The 21,476-nt window shown below is 37.5% G+C and overlaps 1 long non-coding RNA gene across 1 annotated transcript; it reads right to left on the reverse strand.

Moving 5' to 3' along the window:
- Positions 1-18,766: 18,766 nt before the first annotated feature.
- On the reverse strand, positions 18,767-20,201 carry LOC129946971 (uncharacterized). The gene is made up of 2 exons (XR_008781669.1): positions 19,718-20,201; positions 18,767-19,606 (listed from the first exon to the last, which is right to left on the reverse strand). It is a non-coding gene; the product is annotated as an uncharacterized LOC129946971 (long non-coding RNA).
- Positions 20,202-21,476: the final 1,275 nt, after the last annotated feature.

Genomic DNA, 21,476 nt, shown 5'->3' on the forward strand with positions numbered 1-21,476 from the left:
AGGCCTGATTTTGAAATTTGAATTCAAATAAAGTCACCGTTCGGTGTGGATTTTGGCTGAACCCGAAATCGGTCCGTGCTTCTTCGAAAATGATGTCGATGGTCACCAACTTGATGACGCTGCGTATACAACTCAGCTAAAGGCACGATCGATATTCTCCACAATCGGTTTGATCGGATGATTCTCGCATCTAACCGACGCGACGTGACCAATTTACCAAGATCGTGTGATTTAATCCCTTTATATTTTTGGTTTTGAGGATTTCTTAAGTCCCAGGTCTATGCAAACAAACCATAGCCGCTTTTAAAGAAAACATAATCAATACTATTGGTCAAATTAAGTCTGGTTTATGCCCCACAGTCATCGCAAACGGGACCTTTCGAATGCGTGCCACTCGTAGAAGCAGCGGTGGCCATTCAAACGATGTAATATTTAAGACATAATGATATGGGTAGGGCTTTAAAATATATAAAACCTAATTGATCGAAAAAAAAGTATTTAAGATAATATACATAGGTCTTCATAAAACTTTATGCAACTTCATTTACTTTTCGACGTTACAAAAAATTGTACTTGAGTCCTTTCCACCTCTCCCTAAATTATTTTTGGAACTTTGGGATTGTTGAAGACTATAAATGAAGCTCTACAATAATTTTCTTAGCCTATTTTTGAGAAAAAAACATAAAATGTTCAATGTTCAAATCATGTCTCTTTCATGAGCTCTTATTTTGTTCCTGACTTTATAAAACCATACTTCTTTTATTTTTTGAAGCAATTTGAAGCCTTAGCAATTAAATTTCAACCAACATACCTTAAAATGTTTGTTACCTATGCGACCTACTCCCACATTCTAGGTTCTTCTATAAAAGTTTTCAACTTCAGAAAATAAATCTCATCATGCTGTGTTACTTATACAAACAAATTTCCTGCCCTCTCTCACCCATGCGATCCTGAAATCAATTATGCAAATCCTTTTAATAGGAATATAGGAATAGATAGCGCATCGCAGGGATAACAAAAAGCCTAATTTAATAATCTGTGCGTATAAATCAATTTGAAGCCCATCAATCACTTTTTTTCTTCTTCCAGTTCCATATCCATTCATCGATGCCACCATCACTCAGCTTTGAAGCCAGTTCCATCAGTAGATACCAGCGAAGCGTTCCCTGGGTTTTTTGTATTAGATTTGCTCCTAATCAAATCTATTCCCACATTCAAGAACCCAGCAACGGAAATGCTCATCGTGAAAGCCTTTAGCGCTAAGGACACGAGTATCGAGCATACTCGTTTATACAAAAACATATCCTGAAATCATCGAAAGCAATGAGGCACGTTCGGTAAAATAATATTAAATCAAACAAACCAAAATTCTGAATTTTCGAAGTGGAACTACCAAACCAACGACGACGCAACGCATCATCATCATAACGCCGCGTTGAGAGAAGGAGGAGGGGCGTCAATAGGAATCAATATAAATTATGTTAGTTCTTCGTAATAGGCACGTTTGTTATAATCATGGGAGAAAACACACAAATTTTCTGATCCTGATGGTGATGGTTAGGAACTATAATAACCTAAAGCGTCAGAAGCATTTAAAGTGCCCCAATTATCTTCTTTGGTCTTTCCCCGCTTTTGCAGTCCCTAAAACAAAAAACAATTAAAGTTCAAATAATTAAATCAGCCACTTGATGTCGATGAAATCAAAAAGTTTTCAACCATATCCATCTTTCATTCTGGAGGTATCCTTGATGTCCTGTCGGTCGGTATTCCTGTCGATCTCCGTTATATGTTCCATTTGATGTTAATGCCACATTCTTGACTTTCTAATAAACCCAAAAACAAAGATGCTTTTACCTCCGTCGCCGTTGGAGTTTGTTTAGCCGCTTGGCCTGGCCTGGTGGAATATAGAATCCGTAAAACAAGTAAACATTAATTATTGTCAAGTTGCCACCACTGTCAACGTCGTCGACCATGTATTGTACCGTATACACTGCACAGGTCATACAGCAATGGTCAAAACAATAGACACATTTATTGCTTTCAAGTGTTACTGCCTTTTTTAAGGTTTTCCGGGCGGTGCAGTGAAATAAGAACAACTTCCAAAAATTTCCACTTAATAAAAATGAAAAAAGGCCAGTTTTCAGTTTTTGGCCATATTGCAATTTGACAGTGTAAAATAAGGCCAAATTAATTTGAGGAACAAGAACAACTTATTTTTACGTTTTGCGATGTTTGACGTTTGTTTCGTCGTCTATAGCTCAAGAAACAGTAGAGATTTCGACTTCAAATAAATTTTGTTATACAGAAAGATGCAGAAAGGGCTCTCAAGAGAAATGGTGGGTGGTTTTTTCACAATAGCAGTTTAAAAAAAAGGTGAACATTTTTCAGTTTTTGCATAAAAACTTTTTTGAAGTTCAATCTGTTGCCTCAAAAGATTTACAGAATCCTCAACTTTTCGAGGGACGTTTTCCCGATGTACTCCTCCATCTGATGTCATAGAAACATCTTTGAGCTCGGCCGCACTATCAGATGTCTCAGGACTTTGCTTCTCCGTTTGTGTATTGGTTTCAACCTCGGTACACTGACGAGTGATTTCAGTTCCAAAAGATCGAGTGTTCTTGATTTCTGCTGTTGATGTTTTTAGTCCCGTGAGCTTATAACAGCTTCTTCATGTTTTGTGAAGGAATGCTGCCTATATTCCACACCACCAGTTGCTTTTATTTCTTTTTTGTTGTCCACAAGCTTCCTTTTAATATACGACTTTCAATCAAACCACAGGTAAGGTTAGGTTGGAGTGGCTGTCCAGATGTTATTGACGCACCTAGACCTCAAGGGTCCATTGTGTCAATCGTTGCCAGTTCACTAGTACTATCGAAGAAGAGATTACCGAGAAAGTTATTCCTTCTAATGAAGAGTGCTGGACATGTACATAGAAGGTGTTGGACTGTTTCCTCTTCCTCCTCGTCCATGCAGCTTCTACAGTCATTTGTGTAAACCCCTAGCCTCAGAGCACGTCTTCCAATGAGGCAGTGTCCTATTATTACTCCAATTGCAGAGCTTATACTTTGTCTGCTCAGAAATATCAAGCTTTTTAACCGTTTAAAGTTTATGCTTGGCCATATTTGCTTGGTTGCAAGGCAGGTGGTACTCTGTAACTATCTAGCATTTGTTGATTCTAGAGCATATTGTTTGAGAAGATATTTGCAGGTAGCAAGTGGTGTTGCTATGTTATGTTTTTGTCTAGCATTAGGCAGAAGTGTTCCGTTTTTGGCGATCTCATCGGCTTTGCAGTTTTCTGGAATGTCTCTGTATAGCCCGGCACCCACACTGTTCCGTCATTTCATTCAGAGATGATCGACAATCGTGAACTATTTGAGAGTTTGTGTAGACAGACAAGAGGGATTTAAGAGCGGCTTGGCTGTTCCAGAAGATTCGTATATCCTTACAAGATATAACGTTTTCTTTGAGCCAGGATAGTGCTTCTTTGATCGCCATTACTTCTGCCTGGAATACACTTAATTGATTGGGAAGTCTATATGATAGATTGAGATTCAGTTGTTTCGAATAGATACCACTTCCAACTCCGTGATCGCCTTTGAACCGTCTGTATAGAAGTGTACCACATCGTCTTCCAGGGGTCTCTCTTCTTCCCAGGAGGATCTTGACGGGATGGAGACGTGGAAGCTTTTACTGAATACCATTTTTGGGGTGGTATAGTCTAAGCTATCTGGGATAGATCTAAAACTGTTTAGAATAGTAGTATGTCCAGTATTGTTACTGTTCCATTGAGAGTTGGCTCTAAGCCTCACACATGAGTTGGCTGCCACCGTTTTGGAGAAGGTGTCAAGAGGTGTTAGGTTTAAAAGCACTTCCAGTGCTGCGGTTGGTGTTGAGCGGAGTGCTCCTGTGATGCATATAATAGCTTACTGCTGGACTTTGATGAGCTTATTTAGATTTACCATCTTGTGAAGTGCGGTCCACTATACGACAGCTCCATAAATGAGTATCGGTCTAATTACCGAAGTGTATAGCCAGTGGGTTATTTTTGGGAGAAGCCCCATTTTGATCCTATGGCCTTTTTACAAGTGAATAGCGCTACAGTAGCCATTTTTTTTACTATTTCATCAATATTTGCCTTCCAATTTAGTTTTTTGACTAAAATAAGGCTTAAATATTTAGCTTGATCGGAAAAGCTTAATGGTATTCCTCTAATCTTGGGTGGGTTAATCTGAGGAATTTTATATCTTCTCGAAAAGAGTATTAATTCTGTTTTATGTGGATTAACGTCCAAGCCACATTGCTTAGCCTTTTTTTTTAGCCTATTTAAGGCATTTTGTAGGAGTTCTGACTGTTCCGAGAGAACTTGGGGGTGCTTTCCAGAAACAGATATTGTAACGTCATCAGCATAGGTAATCACCCTGAAACCCTCTGCTTCCAATGATGTAAGTAGGTTCCGTTACTACCATGTTCCATAAAAGAGGCAAAAGGACCCCACCTTGGGAGGGTGCCTCGATTCACCGATCTAGTGGTAGTAAAACTTCTCATGCTAGAAGTTATTTTCATGCTTTTGAGCATGAGACTTATCTATGAGTGATTTCTCTAATTTCAGCTTATCCATTGCTTTTGTAATCGCCTGGTAACTGTCGTTGTTTGAAGCTCCTTCAGTATCTAGGAACGCTAGGTTATTTTCTTTGTATTCAAGGGAATATTCAATAATACGTGCCAGCAAATGGAGTGCTGATTCTACTGATTTTCCCTTAGAGTAAACATGTTGAGCTGTGGAAATGAGACATGGTTTTAAGTTATGTCTGATGTAAAATTCAATCAATCCTTCCAAGGTCTTAAGAAGAAAGGATGATAGGCTGATTGGTCCTAGATCTTTAGAGTTAACGTGGGAGGGTTGCCCTGCTTTAGGAATGAAGACTACTTTTGCCATTCTCCAGGCTTTGGGAATCAAAACATACCTTATAAATAAAATGCAATATTATTTTTCGTGGTTAATGTATTTGAATGTTCCACTTACTTTTCTCCATATTGAGGCATCTTTTAGAGGTGAGCCAAGACTGTTCAGTTCGGTTTTTACTTTCCCAGAAGTTTTGTACTTCTTCTTTTGCCAGTTTTGTGTAGACTTGCGCCAGATCTCCTCTTTCGTTAATTAGCTCATAGAGCCTTTCATATTGTGCCTTGTTTGTCGTTTTTGTCCTTTAAAATGAAACAATTATTTATAAAACAATAGAATTTGTAAAATTACTTACATTTTCCTTAAAATAAACGTTTTCTTTCAGCGTCCGACACAAATTATTTAACGGGGAAAAAGTTGTTTTCATTCCATTCCATTCCATTCCATTCGAATTCAGTGACGCCAATTTATACGAAATTCGAAAATTGTACATGTTTTTTCACTCCTAATCTACTACTATGGAATTTGTGATACTTCAATCGGGAAACGTAGCTGCAATGGACCTAAAATGGATTCGTGAGGAGGATTGTATTCATAAACGCAGAAAATCTGAGCAAGTACAATCGTATTTCTTTTCTGATGCATTTGTGAACGCACTCCCAATGCTTTTTTATTTTTCTCTCCAGCATTGAATTCCATTTCCATGCTTATTCGCTTTGAAATCAAAAGTTTAATGTTGTTAGTTGTCCACACAACAATAATTTAAATTATTTTTATCAAAAAATTAACAAAATATTTGCTTTTACTTACATTGTTTAGGATTCAGTGCTGCTTCGTTCTTCTTGTTGTTGTAAAAATTATTTTAATAATTCCCGCTCTTTCTGCAGCCAAACAAACTCAGCTGCGCAATCTGCCCGACCGACCGACGTTGACGACAGTCGTTAGTTCGATCGAAAATCCGACTTTTTGAATGCAGATAACGCAGTTCTTAGTTGGCTGACGTTTATGAATACACCCGAACTTCACTAAATATATTTACAAAAAAGTGAATAAACCAAGTCTGTAGCATTACTAAGCGAAATCTACCAGACCATAAATAACTGCAAATTTTGTGCAATTAATTAACTATACTGGGACTAAAATTTAAAAATAAGATTTAAAAAAAAAAAATAAAATCTTACAATGCAAAGATCCTTAAAATTAAGACATTGTTTATTAAAAATGAAGTTGTGTGCCTATTATTTTGGTCATAGCTGTATAAGATTTGTAGGTTAGGTATACGATTATATTATAAGTCCTTCCCAGGGGGAGATGCGCTCTAAATTACCATTTATATTAATGTGGGTGTGTCTGCAGTTGGTCTCGGTGGACCACAGGTACTAAAACTTCACACGTCCACTAAAGCACAATGAAGAGGCTGGCAAGGAATAATGTTAAACAAACATTGCTATCCGGGCAATATAGAAGTGGAAGCAGCTAGCAGCATTAGGAATAGGGTACATACATATAAGGCATACCTTGCCTACCTTTCATACCAAACCTATCTAACTATTATGCCCTACCTACCAATTCTATAGGAGCTTGCTTTGGTAATAAATTTCATCCAGGTTGTCCTTTAATTTGTGTGTATATCTCTGGAATTATCTTACTGACGACGCTTAGGGCTCAAGGCTTCTCGCAACCAGGCTAAAACGATGGCATATATAGGATAGGATATTACATTACATATACATGTGGTCTTGGTTATGCATTGGAATGTTTCGTATGCGGATGTGATGAGTCTTGAGGCTTTTCTGTCTATCGTCGGCTGGCATTGTCGACGGAAGGAAGAATGATGAAAAGGCAAAGGCAAAGGCAAATGCAAATTAATTCCTAATTATCGTTTATTTCTGTATTAATTTATTACATTTATTAAAGTGATGGCTATTTCGATAGCATAAGGATATTGAATGAAAAATTGTTTAAAGTTGGCTACATTTCATATATCAAAGCTTCAACAAGGAACATTTTGTATAGGAAACGTCATCGTTTGAAATATGGTTACAGCTTAAGGCTAATCTGATGATGACAAAAGAATTGAATAATAAAGTGGCTTAACAACTAAAATGGCTAAAGGGCTAGTTTATTTACAGTAGGTCGTCTTGAATCCAGATTATCCCAGACCGCATATTCCCAAATGCGCTTACATACCGAAATATTGGGGGATCGATGGTTTAAGACGTTAATTATGGATTTAGCTTCTAAGCTGATATGGATTTTTATTAATACGTTTGTTAAGGAGACTGAGTCCTCCTTATAGTTGGTGAATTTTAAAGGCTCACCAGGCGTTTTTTCTTCCGACCATATTTTACAGATAAGCATGGTTCTAACCAAACTATCTCCAGCTACTTTGAAAAGCTCAACATTAAAGCCATCTGCTACAGCAGCTTTGTCAGACTTTAGATTAAATATTACAACCTTTATTCCGTCTAAGTCAGGAAGACGGAGTTGTTGGCTTTGTCTCTCTTACCAACATTACTCATGAAACAGCGTCAGAGATGGCTTTTCTGTTTGCATCTTTGCAATGTTGCCACTGGTTCTTGAAAAATTGTGTTAGCGGCAGACAACTTCGAGAGAGGTTGTTTGTGACTGACTTTGAGAAGAATTTGGCGATCTTTTATTATTGTAGCGTTTAACGTTGTATCTTCTTCCAGCATCTCCCTATTTTGTCTTAGTTCTGGAAACTATAAGTGCTACCTTGCCTTCAGCAATGTAGTGATCCAAGTCGATGTAGGCTCCCAGGAAAGTTCAGACGTTTATGATAGTGGACGCCTTATCTAACGTCGATAGCAAAATGGTTGACAGTAAATTGGTCTGGAGAATTTCAAGTTTCTTTGTAAACATTAAGATTGAAACGGCTACTATGACGTTTCGAGACGCAGCAAAACCGGTGAGCCTGAATCCGTTATCAGAAGTGTTGCTGTGCAGATTTTTTTCCCCGATTGTTTCTTAACCTGTCATTGCCGCTTGTTACAGGCTTGATTTCCGAATATGTCATACTAAGTAGTTCAACCATACTAAACTGCAGACGCCACCACCGTTGATTTTATTTCGGGAATTCCGTGTCTGGAAAAAACTGCGACTTGTAACGAGAACAAAGACAGCGTCTATTTGGGTTTGGATTTGTTGTTGAAACTAGACTCAGGCAAAGAGTCTTGAGTTTCAACAGTGTGAGCGAGAGCATCAAGGCTAAATTTTCCAACATAAGACTTATATGCGCGCATGCCCCAACAGAGGAGAAAGATGAAGACACCAAAGACATATTCTTCGAGCTCTTGGACAAGACTTATTAGCAGTGCCCTGGCTAGGAAGAGAAGACATCCTTGGTGGTACAATCAGGAGAAACAGAATACACGACACCACCTCCGAAAATGGACTTTGGCTGCTCGATTTCACTGCGCGGCGAGACGTTTTGGGACATGAAAATCTCCTGATCCAAATTGACCGACTTGCGATCGACGCACGACAGTTCTCCATTATACAGGATATCCGAACTTTCCGAGGGGCCAACATTGACTCGGACCACTACCTCGTTGTAGCCAAGGTACGGCTACGGATATCCCGGTCCAAGCCAAAACAAGAAAGTACTGTGAGAAGTTTCAACGTAAGACGGCTACAATCGCAAGAGACTGCCAAGTCGTTTTCCGATCGAGTCTCTAATAACCTCTAAAGGAGTCCTATGCAGCCTGCATTAAGCATTGAAAACCAGTGACACTATTGCCTTGCAGCCATCAGAGATGCCGTTAGTCAACAACCTGAAATGTCCTTACCAATGTGGCTTCAGACCAGGAAAGTCCACTATCGACCAAATATTCACACTACTGCAGATCTTTTAAAAAATCCAGGAGCTTCAAATCGTACGACAGCATCCAAAGGGAAGAGCTCTAAAGACCAACGTTTTGTTTTGCCATCCCTGCCAAACTTTTCCGTTTGTGCAGAATGATGATAGAGAATGCATGCTGCTCTATCAAGGTCGGAAAAGATCTCACTGATGCATTTGATGTCAAAAAAGCTTTTAGACAAGGCGATGCACTGTCATGCGACTTCTTCAACATCGTTCTGGAAAGAATTGTGCAAAACTCAACCGTCAACACTAGAGGCACAATCTTCCAAAGGTCCATCCAATTACTCGGATACGCAGATGATATTGGCACAATTGGAAGATCAAAGCGTGATGTCAGTGGAGCGTTTTTGAGCATTGGGACGGAAGCTAAGAAGATGGGTTAAGTAGTCAATGAGGGCAAGACCAAGTGTATGATGTCATCAAAAAAGGACACTGAACAACGACGTCTTGGACAAAACGTCACCATGGACAGCTATAACTTCGAGGTAGTTAAGGACTTTGTCTAACTAGGCACCACTCTGTTCTCATTTATGGCGCTGAAGCCTGGACGCTGTCAAAGAAAGAAGAGAGCGTCTTAGGATGCTTCAAGAGAAAAATTCTTGGGGTGAGTTTTGGTCCCGTATGTATATGGATGGAGAATGGAGGAGAAGATATAACGACTAACTGTACAGCTATACTGATCTAGTTAAAAGAATTAAATTCCAACGGCTATTATAGCGAATGGACAACGCTCTAGTCCGGAAGGTCTTTGAATCCAATCCACAGAGATGGCGCAGTAGAGAAAGATTGCGACTCAGGTGGCACACGCAGGTGGGTGGAGACCTCAACCAACGTAGCGTGTGAAACTGGAGACAGCTAGCTGGCTGGAGTCGCATGTTGTTTGAGGCCCAGGTCTGCCCCAAACTGTAGCTCCATCTTAAGTACTCAAGTAAGTAATTCCGTATCTGGACAAAATGAGAGGTGCTTTAGAGGAAACACCAGTTGAATAACTTTAACGCGGGTAGGTGATAGTACGAGTTGATATACAGATTTTGACGCTTGCGTTTTCTTCGGTCCATTTTAACATCTTAAAAATCAACTAAGTACTGATTCTTTTGAAATTCCAAAATGAACGTCATTTTAAGATTCATGATAAAAAATCTTATAACATACCTATGTTGAAATTTAATTTAAGCTCCAACTTTTGTAGCTTTAGAAAAATCGTGAATCCTCAAATTTTACAATTTTCTGATTTTACAAGAAATAAAATCCAAAGGTCAAAAAAATACTGCTGCACATTTTTTGTTAATTTCAAAAATTTAATTTGTCATTTAAATTGCAAATATGAATTTTGTTTGAGAAATAAGAAAAGAATTGACTTCAAACCAAAACTCCTGTCCCTTTGTGTAAATTCTCCATGATTTGAAATTTTAATAAACAACATTGAAGATTACTTTTGCATTTTCATTTTAAAAAGCTTAAAAAGCAGTAAATAAATTCTGCATATTTATGTTGAAAAATGTCAGTGTTCAATTTGAAACTCACAAAACAAATTTGCGATTGAAATAAAAATATGCACATGTTCCAATACAATAATTTTTACTTTTTATTCTCACTTAAGTCCCTTTGGAATGTGTGTACAGTTCATAAACAAATATTATATAGGTACAGGATGTGGTGGCTATGAAAAACAGGAAGGAAACTATAACAAAACAAATTGTAAACAGTCCTTTCCTGGGAAAATGCTCTTCACTGCAATTGCGATGAAAGAACACTCATTTCATATCGAGCGACTCAACTTCAACTAGACTCGATTCGATTCCATTCGATACGACTCGATTCGACTCTAGAGGGTGATGGTTAAGAGGAAGATCCAATTTCAAAATTGAATTTCTGTAAGTATTGCTATCCAATTTCCGCTCCCTCTATAAACTCTATAGTTACTGATGTTGATGTGTGTTTTTTTTTTTAAACTTTATACCTTAATCAATAATCTTTTGGCCAAGGAATGAATATAACCTTTTCCAACAGTCTCGCCGCTATATTTTATCGCATGCATATAACGATGTATATGTGATAGACATAAACGCAAACCAATATCATTTAATTAAAAACTGAAGCTCCCTGTCTCGGGATATTCTGCAGGTACATAACCAACCCACCCACCTACCTGCAGATTTACCACCAGACAGAATTTTTACAGAACCACACATTTCCGGACGAGAGGAAGCAATTTAAAAATTTCTACTTTTGAATCGAAATGAAAATTTCCCCCCAGAGAGCCCAGACATGGTAGTTTCCTCACAGGTAGCAAAAGCAACAACAACAACAACAACAAAAACTACATAATAATAATTGATTTACCTGCATGTTGTAAAAAGACCAATTATTATACCATCTTTGTGGGAAGAGTTGTTCAGGGAAAGGAGCAAGTGGCAAGCAGGAAACCGAATACCAACATGTAAATGAAGATGCCAGGAAATGAGTTTACCTCAAATGGGAAATTTTGTACACTGTTCTTGCCACAAGTCAAAAATATATTTATTTAAAAGTTTGACTGTTGCATTCGATGGGGATTGAATTTGACAAAGATTCCCTCTGTGTGAGATGATGGGTATCCCTATCTTTGAGTTGCCATAACTACTACACTACACAACTACATAACTGTAGCTATGCTATAAGAACAAACTTTGTTCTTCTAAGTACCATCAACATCAATGGAATAAAACCAACAACACGTTTTGGTTTAAAATCCTTAAAGTTTCTTTTGATGCTGATGAAAGTTTTCCAAATAAGTCCCAGTCCCAGTACAAGTCGCAGTCTCACAGTTCGCACAGTTCTGACATTTCTGGGTTTTCTTTTTTTCTTTATTGAGGTTTTTTTGTGTCAAGACGTGCTGAGATAAAAGATTTACTATATTTAGAGAAAGGACTGTAGTATCCTCATTTGGTATTAGTAGAATAGAGGTGACCATGTCGAACTTATGGACCATTACGAAAAAGGTTATTACACTAGAGGATTTGTGTTGTGTGCTTGGCTTGCTTGAGCTTGGAATATTGTTGGAAAAGAAAGTTATTTTAATATTTGTAATATTCTGTCACGCAATCCATCATAATAAAATTTGTCAAAGAAGAAGAAACCAAAACAATACAAAACAAAGTATCTTCTATTTCACATACTTTAGACAACCGAATTACCTAAGTACAATTATACAACGTTGTTTAATCAAACCATGAAAGTTAATGCTACCATCTCATTGAAGGAAGGTGGTGTCAATTAACATAACCGAATCGTTTTGGGAGAATGTTGAACCACAGAACGTAAATATTAAATTTGTATTAGTACAGAACTATTTGTAATTATAACACTAGTCAACACAAATTTCTTACTGGGCTATTCAAATAGGTTTTGAAGGCCTTACCTTCCGAGGTAAAACATTGATTTCCATTCGCTCTACTTGACCACGCAAACACATTTTAGTATCACTGTATTTCAGTTAATCGTTGCTTGATAGAGGACTTTACGACTCAATTGCAGTCTAACTCCCAAGAAGAATCCATTTTGAGGACTTATCAACCGTTTTATTTCAGCGCTGGTGTCTATGCCTATATTTATAACGGTGCCTAAGTGGATAAAGTCTTTAACTACCTCAAAATTATAGCTGCCCATGGTGACGATTTGTCCAAGAAGTCGTCGTTCAATGTCCTTTTTTGATGACAGCATATACTTGGTCTTATCTCGTTGACCATTAAACCCATCTTGTCGGAATCCAACGCAATGCTCAAACACGTGCCACTGAAATATCGCTTTAATCCTGTAACTGTGTCAATATCATCGGCGTATCCGATTTATTGAAAAGACCTTCGCAAGATTCAGCGAAGTTTTGATGATTGAGTTTTGCATAATTCTTTGAAGAACGATGTTGAAAAAATCGCCTTGTCTAAAACCATTTTTCACATCAAAAGCATCGGTGAGATCTTTTCCGATCTTTATAGAGCAGCGTACATTCTCCAGCGTCATTCTACACAAAGGGACAAGTTGCTAAAACTAGACATGGCTCTGTAAAGTTCGTCGTTATAGATGCTGTCATACGCGGCCTTGAAAAAAATATATGAAGAGATTGTCAGTATCGATTTGAAGTACTTGAGTTTTTGTCCAAGATCTGCTGTAATTTGAATTATTGGTCAATGGTGGGCTTTCCTCTTCTGAAGCCAAATGATATGATATGAACCTATCTAGTAGTTTACCAACGTCACATAAAACGGCATAAAGGGTCTTATAAGCGATGTTTAGGAGAGTGTGTTGCTTCAACGATATTTTGGTGATGAATCGATACACGCTCCTTACCATCGCATGCTGCTTTGAAAATGTTTGCCGTCAGCTAACGAAGCTTTGTTGGACTGCAGATTCGATACTTTCACTTCTTTGAGGTTAGGTACGGTGGATTATTGTTTAGCATCGAGTAAGTTGAATGGCGTTATTTTCCTTGCAGCGGAATTCGATTCATCTAACGTTATTTAGTTTGAAGAGTTGATTTATTCATGTTCTCAACATAGATTCCGGTTTTAATACGATGGCTTGATAGAGTTTGGCATTAAGCTTTCATATAGAAAATGCGTACATAAGGTATTGATCGATCTCTTCCTCATTAAAGTAGAAAACAAGCTTTGGGACCAAACAATACAAGTAGTATTTCAAGGTTCACACGCTGGTGTGCCTCAGGGCTCTATTTTGTCTCCAACACTCTTCCTTATTTGTATAAATCATTGTTTGCCTGAAACTTCTAACACACTTAATCGTTTCGCTGAGACAATACCGACAGTTTTCTTATTCGGTTTTAGATTACCATTCTTGTCTTTGGGATGTAGACTACAATGATACTTCCCAAGCTTGAATACAGTTCTCATACTTCTGCAGTCAATTCTCATATCTCTGCTCCAGTAAATTACTTAAGTATTCTGTAAGTAATTTACAAGAGAGCTCCAATCTGTAACCAATTTTAGAAAACGAAATAAAAAGAAAGTTTTTAAGGGGCACAAAGTTTTTGAGAATAGAATTTAAAAAAACACCATCATTTATTTGGGTTTAAGCCCCAAATCCCTGACAAAAATTAAAGCATTTCCCCGATTATTTCCCTCATAGACACCAAACAGATATTTTCGTATAGTTCTACTCAAAATGTCTGCAACGTTCCTATTTTCATTAGAAAACCGCCTTCATAGACAAAAAAGACAAAATACTTTCAAGTCAAAACATGCAATGAGGAAATAGGGAAAAATCCTTATGCAAAGTAACTTGGACGTTAAAATGAAAATAGAAAAAAAACACAATAATCCAAGAGGAAATAAAAACTGTCTCGAGAATCAACGGATTGAAAGAGACAGATATTTTTTATTTTGTATTTGATTTGATTTGTGTGCCTTTTTAAACAAAATAAACAAAAAAAAAGTTTCAAAGCCTTGTGGCTATGACTGTCTGTTGCTCTATTTGTGCTTGTTATTATCTTTGGCTTTGATCTAGAAGTTCTTTTGTGGTCAAGAAAGTTAATTGAAGCCAGAAGCAAAAGACAACAACAAAACAAGATAAACTATCTACGAAATGAGGTAGACAAAAAGAGATTTGAGATTTATCACTGAGTTTTTAAAATTTACTTTTATACTTTGAAAATGTTCATGGATCACAGTATTTGATTTTTTAATTTTTGTTTGTTGATAAAAATAGTACATATAAAAGAAATAGATATAAAGTTGAGCATTAATAATTCATTGTTCGAACTTTCATTAATATTTAAATATTTGAATAACGTTAAGTATTGAAACAGAACCATGATTTGAGTACGATGACTAATGTATCTAATTCTGCACGACTGGACTTAGGTAACCCAAAACAACAAATCCAGAAATTTGACCTTAAAGAAATGAACTTCCAATAAAGTTGACTGCCTCACTGTAAAACTGTTCAAAGGTAATTACTTGGTAAGGAGTATGCACCCACTCATCTCAACAGAAACTTCAAATATATACTCATTACTTCTTCATCGATTTCAAGGCCAAGTACGACAGCATCTATAAATGTGAAGTTTGCAGATCAATGTCAAGTTTTATCATCGCTGTTAAACTTATCTGCTTGATGAAGAATGTACGCTATTCCATCAAGTTCTGCTATGATCTCAACAATGCATTTGATGTAAGAAAAGGTCTTAGACATGGCTATGAACAGCGCATCCAGCTTCTTCAACAACGTTCTGGAAATACTAACTCGTCAACACTATTCGTTCAAAGGTCATTAAAATATGTTGGATACACTGATGATATTGAAATAATTAGAAAATCAAAGCGTGATATCAGTTGTGCTTTTGAAATTATCGAAACGAAAGCAGAGAAGATGGTTTAGTGGTCAGAGATGACAAGACCATAAATGTATATGCCGTCATTAAGAAGGGACATTAAACGATGAAGTGTTGGACGGAATTATAATCGTACTACCAATACTAAACTAACAATCTCAGATAGAAGACGATGTTGTAATTAGTGTCAGCCAGGCGTAGAACACGGTAGATTATAATTAAATGCCAAAGTCACTACCAGGCTCTTCCTGACAAACTGATTTAACAGACTCTTTCAGATTACAGTGTAAAATAGCCGATACCACTAGAATATAGTCCGATGCGTCTTAATTGAATCTGAGATAGAAGACACCACTATGTTACAACTTGCAGAGACGGAAACTACAAACTATATTGGGAATTGGAAGATAACATAAGATTACAGTAAAAGTTACTTAAACTTTCTTGGCTTCGTTATTCTGGTCAGTCAACACCGGAAGGAAGGTATGTTGAGATCTTTGCTGAGTTAAATCAATTAACCCAGCTTGTCGATGAGCCAACTCGAATCCCTGACGTTGCAGGTCAATCCGCCAACACCCTAGACTTGTTTCTTACCTCTGACCCTAATAAATACACAATTAGTGTATTACCGCCTCTAGGCACATCAGACCATTGTATCATATCTGCAAAATTCTCATGTCGAAAAAACCCAGTTAAAGAAAAAACTCCTATGAGAACCGTTTGGCAATATGAGAAAGCCAACTGGGACGGTCTCAATGAATTCTTCAGGAACTTTAACTGGTCACTATGCTTCCTCGATAGTGACGTGGATTCCAGCGCTGATATGGTTACAAATTTAATTCTTTGTGGAATGAGAAATTTTATCCCGAACAGGGTAAAATCTATCAAACCCAAAGAGAACTCATGGTTTGATTCGAGCTGTAAAGAGGTTATTAGGATCAGAGATGTAAGTTTCCGTTGTTACAAAGCCAACCCGACCGAGGAAAACCGGAATAAGTTTAAACAAGCTAGAAAGACCTGTAATGGTCATATTCGACGAACCAAATTTTTGCATGATCAGAAATTAAGGCAAAAAATACTACAATGTCCCAAAGGTAGTAAAAATTTCTGGTCATTTGTAAAAAACGTACGAAACACCACGTCATCCTCGGTTCCAACGCTCGTCCACAATGACACTCCCTATGTAAGCTCGATTGATAAAGCCAATTTGCTTGCAGCACATTTTGCTGTTAATTCGACGCTACCGGATAGTGTCATGAGTCCTCCTGTTCTTGAGAGCGTAAATGATTCTATGGGACGAATCTTCTTTCGCACTCGTGCAGTCGAAAGAGTACTGAAAGACCTTGACATACACAAATCCGCTGGCCCGGATAGTATTCCCCCTATTGTTCTGAAGAGGTGTTCTTCAACGCTGGCAAAACCACTGCGTAAGCTTTTCCATCTGTCCTATTCTACAGGTCTCTTCCCGAGTGGATGGAAAACTGCATTTGTCCAGCCTGTCCCTAAAAAAGGCGAATCCTCCTCTCCCTCAAACTATCGCCCAATTGCACTTACGTCCCTTCTTTCCAAGGTCATGGAAACGCTGATTAATTTTCAGCTTAAGAAATATCTTGAAGAACGGAAGCTTCTTAATGACCGACAGTATGGCTTTCGTAGCAATAGGTCCACTGGTGATCTCATGGTTCATCTCACCGAACAGTGGAACAAATCTTTACATCGTTTTGGAGAAAGTAAGATTATTGCACTTGATATTTCAAAAGCATTTGATAGAGTTTGGCACCAAGCTCTCTTATCGAAAATGCGTGCTTTTGGTATTGATGAATCTCTTCTTCGTTGGATTAGAAATTACCTTTCTAACCGTTCAATACAAGTTGTATTGGATGGTTTCATGTCTGAAATTCATAAAATAAATGCTGGTGTACCCCAGGGCTCCGTTTTGTCTCCGACTCTCTTCCTCATATTTATAAACGATCTCTTGTCTGTCACTTCTAATCCATTAAACTGTTTCGCCGACGACAGTACCCTCAGCTTTTCATATTCGTTTCTAGATTCACATCCTTGTCCTTCGAATGTGGAATTTCAACGGCAGCGTATGATAAGCTCATTAAATTCTGATCTTGACAGCATTGTCCAATGAGGAATCAAAAACCGTGTAGAATTTAATGCTTCCAAAACTCAATGCTGTCTCCTGTCGTTAAAGCGTAACCCACCCCCGATGCCGCTATCCATGAGCGGCACTTGCATCCAGGAAACTAATCAACTTTCAGTACTTGGTATGAATATCACAGATCACCTCTTATGGAATGATCACATATTCGATATCGCCAAAAATGCTGCCAGATGCTTAGGATTTCTCCGAAGATGCAAGAAATTTTTCACCCCTTCTGATCTGGCTATAATCTACAAAGCTTTTATCCGTCCAAAGCTTGAATATAATTCGCATATCTGGGCAGGTGCCCCCAAAACAAATTTAAATCTCTTGGATAGAATTCAAAAAAGGGCTTTAAAAATGATAGGCGACAGAACTATAATCGAAACATTTACATCGCTAGAACACCGTCGCAATGTTTCATGCCTTTCGTTATTTTATAGATATTTTTACAAACAATGTTCTGTCGAATTAGCCAGTTGCATTCCACCCCTTAAACAATTCAGCCGTAATACTCGCACTTCTAGGAATGCTCATCAGTTTACCCTTGAGCTCAATTTCGGGCGTACTGTTAAGTACAGAGATTCTTTCTTAAATCGCACATCGAGAATGTGGAATGCTTTGGCCAACTCTGTTTTTCCCTCCCATTTTGATGTTCAGAACTTTAAGACCAATGTGCACCGGTATCTCCTCTTATATCCTTCCCTATTTTCCTAACGCTCGCACTGTGTTTAAATATAAATATATAAAGGGTACTAATAACCCCTTGAGTGCTTGTGAATACAAAAAAAAAAAAAAAAAAAAAAAACTGACGAAATGACATTTTGAGGAAATGAAGGCTTCCAAATTACAGCCTAAAAATATCATCACAGTAGATTACCATTCCATGGAACGGATACTAGCAGACATCTTTAGATTACAGTCTAAGACAGCAGATATCACTAGATTACAGTCTAATGCGACTTATTACAATTTGAGTCAAAAGACGCTTTCATATTAGTGTCTGAGAAAACAGGTTCCTAAAGATTACTGTGAAATATACAAGGCAGATAACACTAGTTTACAGTGAATGTAAAAGTTACATGAAGTCATTTAATGACAATTTGAGGAAACTGACTACTCCAGATATAGCAAACTACATAAGAACAAAGTCAGAGATAGAACACCTCACCAGATTAGAAATTGAGTTAGCAATACTACCAGATGCTGAGTTAGATAGAAAATTTTACCAGATCATTTGGTTACAATTCAAAGCAATTAAAATTTGCAGTTGACTAAAGATTAAGAGTCTGAAAAAGCAGATACTATTAAAATATTGTAAGAAATAGAAAAGAGGTATCCCAAATATTCTGTTTTCATGGTTAACGTGAATGTGAACCATAAAGCCAAAGAAAAAACAAATTACAACGTTTCGTGCTTCCTTTTTCACTGGGGTGCTGGAGTTTCAGAATATGATATAACTGAGTTGGCAACTCTGGCAATTGTTATATAGTAGACATACAAAAGTGCTCTGTACAAATTTTTTATTTTCTTTAACTAATAAAAAGTTATAAAATTATTTTTCAACTTAAAGTGACCAAACCGGAAACCGAAAGGCAAGTGTGATTCACAGATTTTCCAATTTTAAACTAGTATCACTATTTGAATCAATTTTAAAGTTCACACAGTCATTAACAAGAATAATAGTAGCCATTTTAAGTAAACTTAATATATATACATTAAAATTTATTGATGAGCAATAAGCGCAAAGTTGGTGAGACCTCCCCCGAATTAGCAACGTTTAACTCAAAAAAAGAAAAAAACATGTCTCAATTAGTCGGATCCATGTCCATCCAGGAATTACGCCAAATGTTCGACTTAAAACTCAAAGACGTTGCTACGAAGGATGACATTGTTGGACTTCGCAGTGAAATCATTGAGGTTAAAACTGAAAATGAGAAACTGAAGGAGTCACTGATTTCTTTAAACACAAAGTGCATTTCCCTGCAAAACGAAATTAACCAGATTAAAACCTCAGCAAATGCGGCCAACTTAGTTTTTCGACTGAAAAAAAGCTCAAACGATCCACTCATAGAAACCGAAAACATCTGCAAAACTTTATCGGAGTCGCAGGATATAATTACTATCCAAGATATACGGGAGATAAGCTCAGCGAATGGCACAGTTACAACTTTGGCAGAATTTAAAAACAAAAACAATGCATTTAAGGTTCTGAGGAATGCAAAAAGGCTGAAAGGAACCGGAGCATCCGTAAGTCGGGATTACCCACCAGCCATCCGACAGAAGCGTAGCAAGCTCTTACAGTTGAGAAAACATATTCAGACCACTCAACCTCGGATGAAAGTTTCACTGCGCGATGATAGACTCAGCATTAATAATATAATTGTAGAATGGATTGATAATCAAGGCTTTGTTACTAATCAAGTAGATGGTTTTAAAAAATTAATTGAAGATAACAACCTGGAAAAAAACTTTTTTCATCAAATCTGTTTACAAATTCAACAAAATTCACGAAGAGATGTCAGACTAAACGTCATTCATCAAGAAACGTCAGTTGGGCAAAGCACATCTTCGGCTGGAAACACAATGCAAATCAGCAGTTGGGACTCAGGGGTTAACACTTCAGCACATTCCAACTTAAAAAATAATATAATGAACTAGGTAGATGCCGTCTGCCAGAATTCAAATATAGTTAACGTTAACGTTAGAATATTAAGTTATAATATAGCAGGTTTAAATAATAAGATTCAAACTTTAGATTTTTTAAACTTTATTAATGAATTTGAAATTTTTATATTAATTGAAACTCATGTAACTGAAGAACATAACATTAAATTTGAACCATATTTCCCGAACCATACAACTAAGTGGCAACCAGCAATTAAAATTAATAGAAAAGGAAGGGCTAGCGGAGGCATACTGATGGGCTGCAAATTAAATACAACAGGTGTTGAATTCATTTTTAAGAACCTCAAAGACTTTCTGTATATTGAAATCAAATCCAACCACCATACTTTATCCTTGGTTCCTGTATATCTAAACTGCACTAGCTGGGATAGGCAATTTAACTTACTTGAAGACAATTTGTACATTGCAGCTCTTAAAAACGTCATGCTCATTGGGGACTTCAACGCTAGAACAGGATCATTGGAAAGCGAACTCAAACCTTTGAACTTGAACCACCGTCATTCGAAAGATGTTGTTGTAAACCGAGAAGGAAAGAAAATTATTGATCTTTGTAATTCGTTTGGTCTTGGTATCTGCAATGGAAGTACACAGGGAGACGCTGATGGTGCCTACACTTTTATCGGTCCTCAGGGCAACTCAGTTATTGATTATGCTATGGTGAATGGGGATTGGTGTAACCTAATGAATGACTTCGAAGTTGTATCACAGATTCACTCGGACCATCTTCCTATCCAAGTTTCAGTTCAGCTACCAATGAGTCTACAACGTGTAGAGGTTTGCACAACAAAAGCTACAAAATACAAATGGAAACAATCGATGGCGAATACGTATGCTGAAGCGTTAGACACCAACATCGCCTTAAAGCTTGCACCTCCATTCAATACAAACCTCAATCTTTCCGAAATTGATGATACCATAGCAATATCGATACCAACATCTTGTAGGATGAACAATAACAGGGTTTCTACTCCTCGTGACAAATGGTTTGACAGAGACTGCTCACAAGCAAGGAAAAAATCATTTGCTTGGTTAAAGCTTGTAAGGAAGTACCCTCAAAACCCCTTTCTAAAGCGTGAATATTTGTCCGCTAACAAAACTTTAAAAGCCTTGCTTAAGTCTAAGCGTCAAGCATACTTTGAGAACATTGCACAAGATCTTTCAAGTTGCAGGAACGCGTCACAGTTTTGGAGCAAAGTACGCCTTATAAACAACGACAGTCAATTACCGCGACCTTGCCTACCGATCGAGCTGAAGGATTTATGCGAACATTTCAAAAACCTCACAAAGGACAAGTTTACTACGAGCTTCCAATTTGCTATCCCTTTTCAGGCGGATGACGCCTTGGACGCCCCCTTCTGTATCTTAGAGGTAAAGGCAGTTTTGGATGAACTGAAATGTAACAAAGCTCCAGGATCCAACGGTATACCGCCGGAATTTTACAAATTCAGCACACCCTCATTCATCGAACACTTTACTCTAGCGCTTAACCAGGCTTACGAAGACGGATGCATACCTACTTATTTTAAGGATT

The sequence above is a fragment of the Eupeodes corollae genome, chromosome 2, assembly GCF_945859685.1.
Source record: "Eupeodes corollae chromosome 2, idEupCoro1.1, whole genome shotgun sequence".
NCBI classification, from domain to species: Eukaryota; Metazoa; Arthropoda; class Insecta; order Diptera; family Syrphidae; genus Eupeodes; species Eupeodes corollae.